Below are 13688 nucleotides of genomic sequence, written 5' to 3'. Positions count from 1 at the left end.
AAGCAGTTTTAAATTACTTTTTTTTCCGTTAAATGTCATTTTGTGCAGGGACTGTTCTAAACACGGGAAACACGTGGCACTTCACAGGCATACTACAGACACCCCCCAGGCACCATATTTAAAGGAATATTTCACTTTTTTTTTCACTTTAATCTTCATTAAAATCAGTGCTCCCGCAAAAACTGACATTTTTAAAAACATTTTAGGCACTGACCCATGTCCTCTGGGGCAGGAGCCAGGTCCCCAAACCCTTTTTAGGACAGTATCTTGCATATTAGCCATTAAAATTAGTACTTTTTATTTCGAACGTTCGAGTCCCATAGACTTCAATGGGGTTCTAAAGTTTGCACGAATTTTCGGTCCGTTCGAAAGTTCTGGTGCGAACCGAACCGGGGGGGCTCATCCCTAATTCCGACAACTAAATCCGTCGGATTTTGTCCGAAACTGTTGCATACACACAGTCGGGCAAAGTTGTCAGAAAATCAGACCGTACTTAATGTGATGACGTTATTTCATTAGGACGGGACTACGTTCAGGCTAGTAGCCAATAGCTTTGGTCTAGGAAATTGATCTGAGCATGCGTGGCACTTTGTCCGATCGGAATTCTCTACACATGATCGAACAAAGTCCGATCAGATCATGTTGTCGGAAAATGTTAGAGCCCAGCTGGAAAACTTGGTCCGTCTGATACTCAGACGGAAACAGTCCGATGGAGCCCACACACTGTCAGATTATCTGACAACACAGTCCTATTGGACATTGTCCATCGGAATGTCTGACCGTGTGTACAAGGGCTTAGACTGCTCAGAGCCTTTACTCATGGCCCCCAGTGGTGAGGTTTTAGATTGCTCAGAAACCTGTCTCATGGTCATGTACTAAAAGAGAAGAACCCGTTAACACCAGAAGCCCCTATGTGGGTAGCACCACAAGTACACAACATGTACAGAACTGTTTTGGGGACGTAATATGTACAGAATGTGAAACTGCAACAAACAGGGCAAATAACCTCCATTTTATGTTCTGTTTTCTCATAGAATTATAGGAATAATATTATTATCAATACACAATGGACCCATTTCTTTATTATCACACAGATTTTAATTTACTTAAAGAAAAAAAATGAAAAAAACAACAACAGTTTGACATCATTTTAATATTTATAATCCTGGAAGAAATGAAAGAATGAAAAACAAACTGAAAATTGATGCCCAAAATAATAAAAGTAGTGATTGTTTAAATACTAGGCCTCCTTTACACGGGCGTACTGAAGGGTATGCTTGTGCCAGGATTGTGTTTGCCCACCTGGGCATGCACAGCTGTTACCTGTATGCCCATACCCGCAATCTCATTTATATCAATTTGGACTCATTGGAGGTATGGAGCCAGGTCTGGATTCCTGAATGCAGACAATGTGCGCTGAGGGCCATGGAAATTGGAATCAGCGGCTCTGTCCTTCCCCCCTATTCTCCGACAGATCTCCTCCACCATCCACACTACATTCTCCGACAGATCTCCTCCACCATCCACACTACATTCTCCGACAGATCTCCTCCACCATCCACACTACATTCCCCGACAGATCTCCTCCACCATCCACACTACATTCTCCGACAGATCTCCTCCCCCATCCACACTACATTCTCCGACAGCTCTCCTCCCACCATCCACACTACATTCTCCGACAGCTCTCCTCCCACCATCCACACTACATTCTCCGACAGATCTCCTCCACCATCCACACTACATTCTCCGACAGATCTCCTCCACCGTCCACACTACATTCTCCGACAGATCTCCTCCACCGTCCACACTACATTCTCCGACAGATCTCCTCCACCGTCCACACTACATTCTCCGACAGATCTCCTCCCACCATCCACACTACATTCTCCGACAGATCTCCTCCTCCATCCACACTACATTCTCCGACAGATCTCCTCCACCGTCCACACTACATTCTCCGACAGATCTCCTCCACCGTCCACACTACATTCTCCGACAGATCTCCTCCACCGTCCACACTACATTCTCCGACAGATCTCCTCCCACCATCCACACTACATTCTCCGACAGATCTCCTCCCACCATCCACACTACATTCTCCGACAGATCTCCTCCCACCATTCACACTACATTCTCCGACAGCTCTCCTCCACCATCCACACTACATTCTCCGACAGCTCTCCCCCACCATCCACACTACATTCTCCGACAGCTCTCCTCCACCATCCACACTACATTCTCCGACAGACCTCCTCCCACCATCCGCACTACATTCTCCGACAGATCTCCTCCATCCACACTACATTCTCCGACAGCTCTCCTCCCACCATCCACACTACATTCTCCGACAGCTCTCCTCCCACCATCCACACTACATTCTCCGACAGCTCTCCTCCCACCATCCACACTACATTCTCCGACAGACCTCCTCCCACCATCTGCACTACATTCTCCGACAGATCTCCTCCATCCACACTCCATTCTCCGACAGATCTCCTCCCACCATCCACACTACATTCTCCGACAGATCTCCTCCACCATCCACACTACATTCTCCGACAGATCTCCTCCACCATCCACACTACATTCTTCGACAGATCTCCTCCCACCATCCACACTACATTCTCCGACAGATCTCCTCCATCCACACTACATTCTCCGACAGCTCTCCTCCCACCATCCACACTACATTCTCCGACAGACCTCCTCCCACCATCCACACTACATTCTCCGACAGATCTCCTCCACCATCCACACTACATTCTTCGACAGATCTCCTCCCACCGTCCACACTACATTCTCCGACAGATCTCCTCCCACCATCCACACTACATTCTCCGACAGATCTCCTCCACCATCCACACTAGATTCTTCGACAGATCTCCTCCCACCGTCCACACTACATTCTCCGACAGATCTCCTCCCACCATCCACACTACATTCTCCGACAGATCTCCTCCGCCATCCACACTACATTCTCCGACAGATCTCCTCCACCATCCACACTACATTCTCCGACAGATCTCCTCCACCGTCCACACTACATTCTCCGACAGATCTCCTCCACTGTCCACACTACATTCTCCGACAGATCTCCTCCACCATCCACACTACATTCTCCGACAGATCTCCTCCACCATCCACACTACATTCTCCGACAGATCTCCTCCCCCATCCACACTACATTCTCCCACAGCTCTCCTCCCACCGTCCACACTACATTCTCCGACAGATCTCCTCCCACCATCGACACTACATTCTCCGACAGATCTCCTCCCCCATCCACACTACATTCTCCCACAGCTCTCCTCCACCATCCACAATACATTCTCCGACTGATCTCCCCCACCATCCACACTACATTCTCCGACAGATCTCCTCCACCATCCACACTGCATTCTCCGACAGATCTCCTCCACCATCCACACTACAATCTCCGACAGATCTCCTCCACCATCCACACTACATTCTCCGACAGATCTCCTCCACCATCCACACTACATTCTCCGACAGATCTCCTCCACCATCCACACTACATTCTCCGACAGCTCTCCTCCACCATCCACACTACATTCTCCGACAGCTCTCCCCCCCACCGTCCACACTACATTCTCCGACAGCTCTCCTCCACCATCCACACTACATTCTCCGACATCTCTCCTCCACCATCCACACTACATTCTCCTACAGATCTCCTCCACCATCCACACTACATTCTCCGACAGATCTCCTCCACCATCCACACTACATTCTCCCACAGCTCTCCTCCCACCGTCCACACTACATTCTCCGACAGATCTCCTCCACCATCCACACTACATTCTCCGACAGATCTCCTCCCACCATCCACACTACATTCTCCCACAGATCTCCTCCCACCATCCACACTACATTCTCCCACAGATCTCCTCCACGTTGACCACCAGTGGACAATTTTCATGGACTGTCTGTGTAAATATTGGACTTACTCAGTACCGTTTTATAGGAGAACCACGTTCCTTTAATTTATTCTTTATGTCTATATATCTGTCCCCCCTAAAAACTCAAATATTTTTATTATACCCCCAATGTACTGTGATGTGCTTTATACACCACTTGTCTCTATCTGACCCCCTCCCTAGGAGAATCTGAGGCTCATGGGGGTAACATTTGTTCCCTTGTTATGTCCCATCATCAGATTATTCACCTGCATGAATTTCTTCGGTATCTACCAAGGTCCTCTTTGTGAATGAAACATTTCCAGCACCTGTGTGAATTTTCTATTGTATAAGGAGATGTTCTTTCCTAATTAAGCATTTCCCACACGCTAAACATAAATAAGGGTATTCACTCATGTGTAATATGTTTTTCTTTTTGAAGGAAACATTTGCCGCACTCTCTCAACAAGGGAAAGGACGCTCAGTAGTATGAAGTTTTTCTGGTGTTCAACAATTTATTTATTTTGCGACTGAAACATTTCCCACACGCTGAACGTAAAATGAGGATGCTCACTAGTGTGAATTCTCTGACATCTACGAAGGTCTCTCTTTTCATTGAAAGGTTTCCCTCACTCTGAACATGAATACGGACGTTCACCCCGTGTGAACTCTATGGTGTCTAACAAGGTGTCCTTTCCGAGTGAAAGATTTCCCGTGTGAATTCTCTTGTGTTTCACAAGTGATCCTTTTCTGGTGAAAGATTTCCCGCACTCTGAGCATGAATGAGGACGTATATCCGTGTGACTTTTCTGATGGGAAACCAGGGCTGATTTCTGAGTGAAACTTTTCTCGCACTCTGAACATGAAAATGGACGCTCACCTGTGTGATTTCTCTGGTGTACAATAAGTTGTCCTTTATCACGAAAACATTTCCTGCACTCTGAACATGAATAAAGATGCTCACCTGTGTGGACTCTCTGGTGTCTTACAAGGTGTGATGTCCGAGTGAATGATTTCCCGCACTCTGAACATGAATACGGGCGCTCACCTGTGTGAATTCTCTGGTGTTCAACAAGGTCTTTTTTGTGAGAGAAATTTTTCCCGCACTCTGAACATGAATAAGGACGCTCACCTGTGTGAATTCTCTGGTGTACAATAAGTTGTTCTTTCCCACTAAAACATTTCCCACACTCTGAACATGAATAAAGATGCTCACCCGTGTGGACTCTCTGGTGTCTTACAAGGTGTGATGTCCGAGTGAATGATTTCCCGCACTCTGAACATGAATAAGGGCGCTCACCTGTGTGAATTCTCTGGTGTTTAACAAGGTCTTTTTTATGAGAGAAAGTTTTCCCGCACTCTGAACACGAATAAGGACGCTCACCTGTGTGAATTCTCTGGTGTACAATAAGTTTTTCTTTCCCACTAAAACACCTCCCACACTCTGAACATGCATGAAGATGGTCAACCCTGTGAACTTTCTGGTGTCTAACAAGGTGTTCTTTGCGAATGAAAGATTTCCCGCACTCTGAGCAAGGGAAAGGACACTCACCCGTGTGAACTTTATGGTGTTTAAAAAGTGAACTTTTTGTAATGAAAGATTTCCCACACTCTGAACAAGGGAAAGGACGCTCACCCGTGTGACTTCTCTGGTGTTCAATAAGGTGTCCTTTTTTAAGGAAACATTTGCCACACTCTGAACAATGGAAAGGACGTTCACCTGAGTGAATTGTCTGATGTCTCAAAAGCCCTTTGTTTTCAGAGAAAGATTTCCCGCACTCTGAACATGACAACGAACGCTCTCCTGTGTGAACCCCCTTATGGCTTAAAGAAGATTTCTGGGGATTAGATGGATCTGGTGATCTGTCAGCACTGTGAGAAGTTGGACGGACTCCTGAAGTCATAGTATGGGATTTATCAGAAGGTTCCTCAGGATTAGAAGGATCCATTGATCTTAGATGGACATCTGAAGTCATAGTATGGGATTTCTCAGAAGGTTCCTCAGGATTAAAAGGATCTGTTGATCTAACCAACCAATCAGAGGTCACTTTCGGAGAATATTGTGGAATGTCAGTATCTTCTGCCTTACAATCTGGAGATATAATAAGATGTCCCTCCGATGTATTTATATTCCAGGAACTCCGTCCATCTGCTGGAAAGCAATATTTAATATAAGTCATATCTGTTCTCATACATCTTGTATTCAGAAGTCATAGATCTATGTGTAGCTTTCAAAACGTTCCCAGAGCTCCGCTATTGGAGTGGTTGCAAATATAACAGAAAATTTAAAATAAAAACCAGATCAATGATACAAAAACACACAAAACATACTAAAAAATAATATTTATGCATTGATGAGAAGGTTATGGTGAAGAATGGGACTTTCCTCCACCTATTCTTTAAAACATATCAAAGATATACAATTCATATAGTGTAGAGCTGTGGTGGTAAACTATACAATGTGCACAGCAGAGCCTAAAACATACATTTTTAAAAGTGAATCTATCAAACTTCCACCAGATCTGTGCAAGAGAAATCACGAAATATCAAAAAAATCCCAATATTTCATACACCGAAAACAATGATCAATGACAGACTTGCCCCATGGTCAGGTGCTTTTGGGTGAGGGTACACGCTTTAATATACTCAGTAACTATGATCAACATTCCAAAAAAAGCATGTGGATCTTTTAAATGGACCTGTTGATGAGATTGCCAAGCAACTGCAAACTCTTATGCAGGCTACAAAACAAGGTGGAGAAACATGGTGAAACTTCTGCTCTAGAAACCCCTGAGGATGTCCTGTTGGACGAAACACGTAGGGTTAGAGTCTTTGCGCTGAAAGCTCCATCTCTATTCCTCAGCATAACACCATGTTACCACCAAAAGAAAATAAAATACTGTACGCCATATTAAAGATCCATCTCCATTCCTCAATATAACGTCATGTTCCCAACAAATGAGGAGGAGATACTGTACATCATATGAAAGGTCCATCTCTATTCCTCAATATAACGTCATGTTCCCAACAAATGAGGAGGAGATACTGTACACCATATGAAAGGTCCATCTCCATTCCTCAATATAACGTAATGTTCCCAACAAACGAGGAGGACATACTGTACACCATATATTGAGGAATAGAGGTGGACTTTTCATATGGTGCGCAGTATTTCTGCCTCAGTTGCTGGAAACATGACATTAAATTGAGAAATGGACCTTTCCTATGGTGTACAGTATCTCCACCTCATTTGTTGGGAACATGACGTTAGAATGAGGAATGGAGATGGACCTTTCATATGGTGTACAGTATCTTATTCTCTTTTGGTAGTAACATGGTGTTATGTTGAGAAATAGAAATGGAGCTTTCAGCGCTGAGACTCTGACCCTACGTGTTTCGTCCAACAGGACACCCTCAGGGGTTTCTAGCGCAGAAGCTTCATCATATTTTCTCCATTTGTTGGGAACATGACGTTATATTGAGGAATGGAGATGGACCTTTCATATGGTGTACAGTATCTCCACCTCATTTGTTGGGAACATGACGTTATATTGAGGAATGGAGATGGACCTTTCATATGGTGTACAGTATCTCCTCCTCATTTGTTGAGAACATGACGTTATATTGAGGAATGGAGATGGACCTTTCATATGGAGTACAGCATCTCCTCCTCATTTGTTGGGAACATGACGTTATATTGAGGAATGGAGATGGACCTTTCATATGGTGTACAGCATCTCCTCCTCATTTGTTGGGAACATGACGTTATATTGAGGAATGGAGATGGACCTTTCATATGGTGTACAGTATCTCCTCCTCATTTGTTGGGAACATGACGTTTTATTGAGGAATGGAGATGGACCTTTCATATGGTGTACAGTATCTCCACCTCATTTGTTGGGAACATGACGTTATATTGAGGAATGGAGATGGACCTTTCATATGGTGTACAGTATCTCCTCCTCATTTGTTGGGAACATGACGTTATATTGAGGAATGGAGATGGACCTTTCATATGATGTACAGTATCTCCTCCTCATTTGTTGGGAACATGACGTTTTATTGAGAAATGGAGATGGACCTTTCATATGGTGTACAGTATCTGCTCCTCATTTGTATGAAACATGACGTTATATTGAGTGTAACGACACCCCGAGTATGAAAGGGGTTAAAGCTGTTTAGGACATTCAATTACCGAACCCAAAGGCAGCAACCAAATACTCCAATCAGCCGAACAAGAGACCATACGAATAATTCTCCCCCAAGTACAAGACGAGCCTCTGTATTGAGGTTCAAACAGAAATTAATTTTTATTTTGAGATCTCACACAAATACATACAGCAGGATGAAAGTACAACCTCTCACCAGAAACTTAATTAACATGAGCTAATTATCTAATTCTTTAGACAACCTAGGTGACTCAGAGACATGACCTTTAGGACAGACTTCACGTCTCTTAGCTCACCAACTATACAATACACATTATCATACATCTCAATACAGAACTCCTTCATACAATTGCAGGGTTAATTAGCCCAGACAACAATGGCTAAAAGAGAAGCCACACTAGACTCATCTACATTATAGCAGACAGGTGTCTGGAATTGACATCAGCATCTCCCAAGAGTATTTGCCCCAGCATTATAAATCAGCCACTTCTAATATGGTAGATACAGGGTTCATTATTTTCTTGGTCGCCCTGCACCCAAAAGTGACTCCCGTCACATTGAGGAATGGAGATGGACCTTTCATATGGTGTACAGTATCTCCTCCTCATTTGTTGAGAACATGACATTATATTGAGGAATGGAGATGGACCTTTCATATGGTGTACAGTATCTCCTCCTCATTTGTTGGGAACATGACGTTATATTGAGGAATGGAGATGGACCTTTCATATGGTGTACAGTATCTCCTCCTCATTTGTTGGGGACATGACGTTATATTGAGGAATGGAGATGGACCTTTCATATGGTGTACAGTATCTCCTCCTCATTTGTTGAGAACATGACGTTATATTGAGGAATGGAGATGATGTACACTATATTGGGAACACTTGGTAGGGTGAGAAATACATAATTACATTTCTATGGCAAGGAGTTTGAACTTAATTGGCATATGATATATTTCAATCTGTATAGAAAAGTAAATACATGATTTATACTTAGAGAAGTAACATTAAAATGTGAACTGTTTCTGAATTTATTGTTTATTACTTACTTGTGTCCTCGTGTAGAGACGATTCCTCCTGTTTACTTTCCATAATCATCTCCCCCTCCTCCATAGACTGCTGATCTCCACTCACCAACCTCTCTTCTTCTTCTTCCTCTTTAACCTCAACTTTGATGTCTTTCAGTTCTTTATCCTAAACCCCAAAAATTCATAAATAGGAACAAGACATTACAATGAAAAATGTTCTCTCATAGAACTTTTCTTTTTTTCCCCAGTCTCATCTACCTGATCAGTCTCTTTATAACTGGGGGTTTTCTTGGGAAAGTCCTGGGAATACAGAGGACCTCTCTCCTCCATAGACTGCTGATCTCCACTCACCAACCTCTCTTCTTCTTCCTCTTTATGCTCAACTTTGATGTCTTTCCGTTCTTCATTCTAAATTCCAGAGATGATAAAAATAACATCTGGAAACACTGCTGTCAATAATTGGAGTTTACATAGAAGATTATCCTCTTATAGAATTATTTTTTAATTCTTTTTGCCCCGTCCCATCTACCGGATCATTCATTGTATAGTTCTGATCTTCCCGTGTAGAATCCTGGGAATACAGAGAACAACCCTCCTCCATAGACTGCTGATGTCTGGTCACCAACGTCTCTTCTTCTTCCTCTTTAATCTCGGCTTTGATGTCTTTCACTTCTTCATCCTAAACCCCAAAGATGATAGAAATGCATTTATAAAAAAAAGAAGATCAGATTACATAGAATATCATCTAATAGCTTAGAATACATTTTAGGTCTACATGTTCAGTTCCATCTACCTGATGATGATGAGGGATGGTGTGACTTACCTGTGTGGAATCCCGTGAATACAGAGGACCTCCCCCTCCCATAGACTGCTGATCTCCACTTATCAACATCTCTTCTTCTTCCTCTTTAATCTCAACTTTGATGTCTTTCCGTTCTTCATTCTAAATTCCAGAGATGATAAAATACAACATCTAAAAACACTGCTGTCAATATTAAGAAATTACATAGAAGAATGTCCATTCGTAGAATTATGTTTGAGTTCTTTTTGCCCAGTCCCATCTACCTGATTATTATCTGTATAGTTGGCATCTTCCCGTGTAGAATTCTGGGAATACATAGGACAACCCTCCTCCACAGACTGCTGATCTCCACTCACCAACATCTCCTCTTCTTCCTCTTTAACCTCAACTTTGATGTCTTTCACTTCTTCACCCTAAACCCTGAATATGATGGAATACATTTATAAAAATTAAAAAAAGACCAAGAGATTACATAGAATGTCCTCTCATAGCTTAGAATACATGTCTAAGGTCTACATGCTCAGTTCCATCTACCTGATCACGGTGAGGGATGGTGGAATACATAGGGTGGGGACATCTCTCTTGTGGTTTCCCATTACTGGACCCATCTGTAGGAAACACACACACTGACTGAATACATTGTTTCTATGTGTTTATCAGATGATGGGGGATCTAGGTGGAGCCTCCGTACTGCTCTCTCCTTTACAATAAAGTCTCCTCTTACCCGGTGATGTGAGGGGCGGCTGATTCTCCATCATGACGTCCTTGTAGAGATCCTTGTGTCCTTCTAAATACTCCCACTCCTCCATGGAGAAATAGACAGTGACATCCTGACACCTTATAGGAACCTGACACACACAATGATACAGTCACCATCCAGACACATCCCTTGTCTGTTACTGGATAATGTCCCAGAATTCCCAAAATCCTCCTCACCTCTCCTGTCAGCACTACCCCAAGACAGCTTCATGAAATTTGGATAAATGGTTCTATATTTAGGATGTATCAGGTCTATAAACCAGAGGCTCTGGATGGACAGTTGGATAAATAGCTCTATATTTAGAATGTATCTGATCTATAAACCAGAGGCTCTGGATGGACTTAGGATTAGGGATGAGCCGAACACCCCCACCCCCCCGGTTCAGTTTGCAGCAGAACATGCATACAGGTGAAAAATTTGTTCGAACACGCAAACACCGTTAAAGTCTATGGGACACGAACATGAATAATCAAAAGTGCTAATTTTAAAGGCTTATATGCAAGTTATTGTCAGAAAAAGTGGGACATGTTTTTTTTTCGGGAGCAGTGATTTTAATAATGCTTAAAATGAAACAATAAAAAATATTCCTTTAAATTTCGTACCTAGGGGGTGTCTATAGTATGCCTGTAAAGGGGCGCATGTTTCCTGTGTTTAGAACAGTCTGACAGCAACATGACATTTCTAAAGGAAAAAAGTAATTTAAAAGTTGGATAAATGGCTCTATATTTAGGATGTATCCGGTCTATAAACCAGAGGCTCTGGATGGACAGTTGGATAAATGGCTCTATATTTAGGATGTATCTGGTCTATAAACCAGAGGATCTGGATGGACAGTTGGATAAATGGTTCTATATTTAGGATGTATCCGGTCTATAAACCATAACAGACATCACAGTGACTATGGAGGAAGAGGATGGACATGACTGAGGGTTACTGGATGCAAATAGAAAATAATATATTATTACCTCCTCTACGGCTAATTCCAGCAATGTCTCCTCTCTACTTCCCTTCAACTCTTTTACCGGGAATTCACAATTTATACTCCTATATCACTTCCTGTCTTTATCTTACATCACTTCCTGTCTTTAGCTGACATCACTTCCTGTCTTTATCTTACATCACTTCCTGTCTGTGTGTTCCATGTGAGATCGCCACCTTCTGTTGAATATAAATACTGCAGCCTATGTTATGTTTCATGATTGTCCCCGCTGCCTCCTGGTCCATTCCTCTTTTATGTTACATCCATGATTACACATGTAGATTATATCTCAGATACAATCCAGACAATAACAAAATGAAAACTATTTTTTGCTCATGTTTGATTATTAATAAATATAAAACGAAATAATGAAAATCAAGCAAAAAAATTGAAATAAAATGTGCTGGGCTCAAATCAAATGCCCCATACATACGATCGGAAATTCTACCAGCAAAAGTCCGATGAGAGCTCTTGGTCGGAAATTGCGACCGTGTGTATGCTCCATCTGACTTTTGCTGGCGGAATTCCAGCCTGCAAAAGATTGAGAGCATATTCTCTATTTTTCGGTCGGAAAAAGTTCCGATCGGAAATTCCGATCGTCTGTACAAATTCCAACGCGCAAAATTCCTACGCATGCTCAGAAACAATTCGATGCATTCTCAGAAGCATAGAATTTAATTTTCTCGTCATAGTGTACGTCACCACGTTCTTGGCGGTCCAAAGTTCAGAGAACTTTTGTGTGACCGTGTATATGCATGCCAAGCTTGAGTTGAATGCTGTCGGAAAAACCATCCATTGCGGTCGGAAAATCGGCTTGTGTGTACGAAGCATAACAGTTTTAACACATGTTGAAGAATATTTATTTGAGCCTTTTATTAATTTATTGATTTTGTTGCTGAGACTGCAAGACAGGGAATAAAGAGATTGACAGTAAGACTGTCTGTGGTGACGTGGGAGGAATCAGTTGGGGGACCCACTGTGGTCTATGTAGAGATAGACTTACCTATATGCCCTGTGCTGTATATTGGGGTGGGGGAGGCAGAATTAACAATGTGATGTTTACTACCTCTGTGCATGCACCGGTGTCATATAAACCAAATGCCGAGTTACGGAGATGTGGTAGGGGTGACCACAGAGCAAGATATGTTATCTCTACTAGCAACAGTGTCTTTTTAAGCAAAGGTGTCTCTGGAAGCCTCCATAGATCTCAGTGTGCCAGAGGTTACCTAGGACAACTATAGTACCGCCCTGGTGGGCAAGGCGGAGCCACGTATATGTGAATTCAATATTAGGTCAGCACCCCAAATTAGAAGTGAGCTGTACATCTGGTGTAACTGTATTGCCACTTGACACTCTGTACTGTGAACCACTTGGCCCCATGATGCAGTACACATTGTCCCTTTTAATGTGACATTTTGAAGGGGACACCACTGACCATGTATCCAGTTCCACCAGTCCAGACCTCCTATCACCTAAATCTCAGTGATGCAGTTACAGGTTCCACCACATAACAGCGTAAACCTCCTGCATGTACATCTTGAATTGATTAACTCTTCCATACTTACGGCTAGGTCCCTGAGGTCTCCATCAAGCCGATTTGGTCCCGGTAGCTGGGGCACCAACCACTCAGGAGGGAAACAGCGCACAGCTCTACTCACTATTAGGGATGAGCTTCGTGTTCGAGTCGAACAGGATGCCTGTGGCCAATCATAGCTCAGGCTGTGTAGTACACGCCCCACACTATATAAGGCCGCCAGCGCGGCGGCCTTGTGTAGTGTGTTGGCATCTGTAGGAGTTAGTGGGTGTTCTGTGTACCTTCAACACAGTATACACCGATCGTTATCGGCCGATTTTGCGTTCTTGCTCTTCTGTAGTGGTTGTTGTCTGCGTGCCCTGACCGCAGTATACACCGCTATATCTACCTATATAGCTAGCTATATTTCTCTCTTTTAATAGAGCTTGCAGTAAGTTGTAGGAGATTGTGCGTGCTGTCTGCGTGCCCTGAACCCAGTATACACTGCTATATCC

At 43.1% G+C, this 13688-nt stretch overlaps 1 pseudogene across 1 annotated transcript; it reads right to left on the bottom strand.

Moving 5' to 3' along the window:
• Positions 1-1133: 1133 nt before the first annotated feature.
• LOC143955592 (uncharacterized) lies at positions 1134-11756 on the bottom strand (annotated as a pseudogene). The gene is made up of 9 exons (XR_013269808.1): positions 11647-11756; positions 10646-10769; positions 10456-10529; positions 10185-10334; positions 9943-10062; positions 9649-9798; positions 9475-9527; positions 9141-9229; positions 1134-6072 (listed from the first exon to the last, which is right to left on the bottom strand). The product of XR_013269808.1 is annotated as an uncharacterized LOC143955592 (transcript).
• Between the last annotated feature and the right edge of the window lie 1932 nt (positions 11757-13688).

This window comes from Lithobates pipiens, unplaced genomic scaffold (assembly GCF_037356315.1).
Source record: "Lithobates pipiens isolate NorthernLeopardFrog02 unplaced genomic scaffold, aLitPip1_a1.2 Scaffold_35, whole genome shotgun sequence".
Lineage (NCBI taxonomy): Eukaryota > Metazoa > Chordata > Amphibia > Anura > Ranidae > Lithobates > Lithobates pipiens.
This window is presented reverse-complemented; position numbering and strand designations above follow the sequence as displayed.